The 5,193-nt window shown below is 44.8% G+C and overlaps 1 long non-coding RNA gene across 1 annotated transcript in view; it reads right to left on the bottom strand.

Annotated features, from left to right (window-relative positions):
* Nucleotides 1-1,114: 1,114 nt before the first annotated feature.
* The window catches only part of LOC118170953, a 7,778-nt gene continuing 3,699 nt past the window's right edge, over nucleotides 1,115-5,193 (bottom strand). The window contains exons 2-3 of the long non-coding RNA XR_004752968.1: nucleotides 4,908-4,910; nucleotides 1,115-1,125 (exon numbers count right to left, since the gene is read on the bottom strand). This is a non-coding gene — a long non-coding RNA (uncharacterized LOC118170953). The remainder of the gene's footprint in view (nucleotides 1,126-4,907; nucleotides 4,911-5,193) is intronic.

The following is a 5,193-nucleotide window of genomic DNA, read 5'->3' as shown; positions in this document are numbered from 1 at the left end:
ACACTTCACCAGATTAATTGCCCTTCTCTGGACATGCTCCAGCACCTCAATGTCCTTCTTCTAGTGAGGAGCCCAAAACTGAACACACAGTTCAAGGTGCAGCCTCACCAGAGCCAAAGACAGAGGAACAATCATTTCCCTGGTCCAGTTGGCCACACCATTTATGATACAAGCTAGGATGCTGTCAGTCTTCTTGGCCACTTGAGAACAACAATGGATCATATTCAGCCAGCTACTGACCAATACCCCCAACTCCTTTCCAACAGGCAGCTTTCCAGCCTCTCTTCTTCCAGCTTGTAGCGTTCCATGGGGTTATTGTGTCCAAAGTGCAGGACCTGGCACTTGGCCTTGTCAAAAGCAGCTGGCCGTGTTGAACCTCATATAGTTTGCCTTGGCCCATCAGTCCAGCTTATCCAGACCCCTCTATGGAACCTTCCTACCCTTGAGCAGATCAACACTTGTGCCCAACTTGGTGCTGTCTGCAGACTTACTGAGGATGTACTTGATTCCCTCATTCTGATCACTGATAAAAGATATTGAAGAGAGCTGACGCCAGCACTGAGCCCTGTGGGACAGCACTAGTGACTGGACTCCAACTGGATTTAACTCCACCACGACTCTTTGGGCCAGGCCACCAAGCCAGTTTTTTACCCAGGAAAGCATATGCCTATTCAAGCCATGATCAGCCAATTTCTCTAGGAGAATGCTGTGGGAAACAGCATCAAAGTCTTTACTGAAGTGTAGGTATACAACAGCCACAGTCTTTCCCTAATCCACTAAGCATGTCACCTTGTTGTAGATGGAGATCAGGTTCATCAAGGAGGACCTGCCTTTCATAAACCCATGCTGACTGGTCCTGATCACCTAGTTGTCCTGTATGTACTGTGTGGTGGCGCTCAAGATAATCTGCTCCATACCCTTCCCCAGCACCAAGATCAGACTGACAGTAGTTTTCTGGATCCTCCTTCTGGCCTTTCTTGTAGATGGGCATTACATCTGCTAGCTGCCAGACAGCTAGGACTTCCCATGATAGCCAGGACTGCTGATACATGATGGAAACTGGGTTGGCGAGCACTTTCCACCAGTTCCTTCATTACCGTTAATTGTATCCCACCTGTCTACTGTCTAGAGTTGTGTACATCTAAGTGGTGTAGCAGGTCACTAACCATTTCCTCTTGGATTATGAGGGCTTCATTCTGTTCCCCATCCCTATCTACCAATTCAGGGGGTTGGGTACCCAGAGCGGGGGGGAGGAAGGGGGGAAGAAGGAGGGGGATGGAGGAGAGGGAAGCCTTAATTCCTATGTCAGGCACTTTTATAATTTCTAATCCATCAATATCCCTTGTGCCTTTTTTATTGCATGGCTCTCCATCCCCTAGCTGCACTGAGATTGCAGACCAAAGGACCTTGCTAGCACACTATCCCACAACCACTGGCATACTGCCCCCAGGCTTATTTCTAGGAAGCCTCTTTTTATCCCTTTCCCCTTTCAAATCTGGTGTAAAGCCCTTTCAGTGAGCTCTGCTAACTCTTGAGTAAAGATCCTTTTCCCCCTTAGAGAGAGGTGAGCCACATCCACTGTCAGCAGGCCTGGTGTCTTTGTAAAATAACCCATGATCAAAAAATAAAAAATAATTTAAAAAAATCTGCTGGTGACACCAGGCTCAGAGCCAGGTATTGATCTGCTGTCTCTTCCGGTTTCTCCCCTAATCATCGTCTGCAACTGGAGGGATAGAAGAAAATACTACTTGTGCTCCTGATCCCTTAATCTGAGGGTTGCACCAGAGAAGGAAGATTTATCTTTTTCCATTTCTAACCCAGGCCCCTGGGAGGCAGTAGACTTCCCCATGAAGTGGGTCTGGTCAGTATACTGGGTCTTCTGTTCCCTTCAGAAGGGAGTCTCCTCTGACAATGACACAACCTTTTGTCTTTGTGCAAACAGTTTTGATGCAGGGCATAAGACAACTTAACCTCAGTGACACCTCCAAGCTAGATGAGCCATATTCCCCAATATCATTCAGTTCCACTTGCAGAGCCTCATACCTATTGCACACAGGCATTTGGGAAAGGTGGGGTATTCACTGAGGAGATGCACCAGCCGTGCCAGGCAGGGACTTGCCACTGCCCCTTGTCCATTAGGTCACTGTGTGCAGCCATGTGGGGAGAGGATCGGGAATCTTCCATATGGTGTGTACCTTCTCTCTGCTGGGCGTGTCCCATGGAAGGTAGGGAGCAACTCCAGCAGTCTGTCTCCACCTCTGACTGCCTGATACTCTTAAACCCACTCACCTTCTCCCCAAGCTCTGTCACAACGCAAAGGAATGCCTCCACTTGGATGCACCTCCCATGGTTGTGCTCACTCCTGAGCACTGCTGTGCTCATTCCTGTGCTGGTGTAGGAGTAGGGCTCAAACTGCAGCCTGACACCTAGGTGGTGATGGGTTCCCCCGGAGCTCTGTCTGGGAAGCTGCATCATTTATGGTGGGTGATGAGCTCTGACAGGCTTCTGCCAGGTGGATACCACTGCTCCCTGGTCGAGCCAGTCCAGCTTCAGTGCCCTCTCTGCACCGTCCTGCGTGAACTACCGCAAAAACTGCTGTGCTGTACCATGACCTGGCTGGTTCGCCATGCTCAAAGTGGACAAAAAGAAAATGAACTCTATTTGACAAACAGATGCAACCTGACATTTGAATTATATTTATTCTGTGTCAATACTGATGGCATACATCACCAAAACGTGTGAGTTCATGCAAAAGAAGCTTATTCGGGGGACAGGACACAGCAAATGGAGAGTGCTTGCTGGAATGAGGATATAATATTCTGTGATTCTATGATCTACATTCCTTATGCTTACTTTCTCTCTTTCTTCAGTAAGTACATAGCATGAGTCCAGACACCAAACGAGTGAAGAGAGCAGACAGATGGTAAATCATTTTTAGTACTACTAAATGGCAGGAGTTTCTAGAAAATGCCACTTGCAGTGTGAATCACAAATTTGTTATGTATATCAGCTTTATTTTAGGGAAAAAATAAACCCCCCTACTTTACATTTACATTAAAACAGAGTTTGTAATCGAAATAATTGTTATATGCAGAATAATTCATGAGAGAAGTAAAGAACTCACTTGGTTATTTGCAATTCCATACATTCCATACAAAGAAATTCTCTTGTCCTGGTTTTGGCTGAGACAGAGGTGTTGTTGTTGTTGTTGTTGTTGTTTTGTTTTGTTTTTTACCAATGGCTGGCATGGTCTTTTGAATTTAGGATGAGAATAATGTTGATAACATGCCTCTCACACCTCCCTGACTGGGGGCTCACAAGGAGCTGGGAGGGAACAGAACCAGGACAGCTGACCCCAACTGGCCAAAGGTGTATTCAATACCATATGGCGTCATGCTGAACAATAAAACTGGGGTGGTTGGCTGGGGTGGGAGGAACCACTGCTCAGAGACAACCTGGGCATCGGTGAGCAATTGCATTGTGCATTATTTGCTTTGTACATTATATTATTAGTATTATCATCATCATTTTTATTATTCCCCTTCCTTTTCTGTCCTATAAACTCTCTTTATCTCAACTCATGAGTTTTTACCTTTTTTTTTTTTTTTTTTTTTTTTTTTTTTTTTTTTTCCTCACAGTTCTCCTCAGCTGACTAGAAGCTTACTAAAACTGAAGTGGATGCAGTCTATGAATCCCACTGATGTTTTTCTTACTACCAAAGAGAAAACAGAAGCTTGCTTGACTCTCTACAGTTTCTACACATCATCTGGTTTCATCTGAAAATAAAGAGCACTGCAGAATACCCAGTATCAAGCTACTTGGTATCAAATTCTTTGTCAAGCTCTTTGATATTTTTTTCTACATTGACTCTGCAGTGGCACATGTATTATACTTGAATTCAATCCAATATAGGCTAACCAGGGTAACTTCATATAATTGACTTTGGTTTCTGAATTATGGGTAGACTTAGTGACAGGGTTTATATCTTATTTTCTTCTTATTATTTTCTCTTGACTAACAGCTTTGTTCATTTCAAAGCATAGACTAAAATATAACCCAAGCTTTGGACACTATCAACAAACTGCTTGTCATTCAGTGATTAAAAAAAAAAAAAAAAATTTTTGTCCTATTAAAAAAAAAAAAAAAGTATTTGGGGGAAAATCTGGAGCCTGCTGAAGATACACACCAAATTAATCCTTATATCAGTGAGGTCAGGATTTATTCACTATCTTCTAATTCTTTATAGAATCATAGAATCATCATAGAATCATAGAATGGCTTGGGTTGGAAAGGACCTTAAAGATCATCTAACTCCAACCCCCCTGTCGTAGACAGGGATGCCACCCACTAGATCAAGTTGGCCAAGGCCCCATCTAAACTGGCCTTTAACATCTCCAGAGATGGGGCATCCACAAATTCTCCAGGCAACCTGATGCAGTGCCTCACCACCCTTACAGTGAATATTTTCTTCCTAAAGTCTAATCTAAATCTATCCACTTTGAATTTAAGACCTTTCCCCCTTGTTTTATCATTATCTACCCAAGTAAAGAGCCCTTCTCCATCCTTTTTATAAGACCCCTTTAAGTACTGAAAGGTAGCAATATGTCTTCATAGCCCTTTGATCACCTTTGTGGCCTTACTCTGGGCTCACTCTAACAGGTCCACATCTTTCTTGTGCTAGGGGCTCCAAACCTGGATGCAGTACTACTGGTGGGGCCTCACGAGGGCAGAATAGAGGGAGGCAATCACCTCCCTTGACCTGCTGGTCACGCCTCTTTTGATACAGCTCAGGACATAATTTGCCTTTCTGGGCTGCAAGTGCACACTGCTGGTTCATGTCGAGACTTTCCTCTACTGGAACCTCCAAGTGTCTCTCCACAAGACTGTTCTCAATGAGTTATTCTCACAGCCTGTCCTCATGCTTGGAATTGCCCTGACTCAGGCACAGCACCTTGCACTTGGACATGTTGAAAAGAACAGGGAAAGGGAAAGGGAAAGGGAAAGGGAAAGGGAAAGGGAAAGGGAAAGGGAAAGGGAAAGGGAAAGGGAAAGGGAAAGGGAAAGGGAAGGGAAGGGAAGGGAAGGGAAGGGAAGGGAAGGGAAGGAAAGGGAAGGGAAGGGAAGGGAAGGGAAGGGAAGGGAAGGGAAGGAAAGGAAAGGAAAGGAAAGGAAAGGAAAGGAAAGGAAAGGAAA

This window comes from Oxyura jamaicensis, chromosome 8 (genome assembly GCF_011077185.1).
Source record: "Oxyura jamaicensis isolate SHBP4307 breed ruddy duck chromosome 8, BPBGC_Ojam_1.0, whole genome shotgun sequence".
Taxonomy (NCBI): Eukaryota; Metazoa; Chordata; class Aves; order Anseriformes; family Anatidae; genus Oxyura; species Oxyura jamaicensis.
This window is presented reverse-complemented; position numbering and strand designations above follow the sequence as displayed.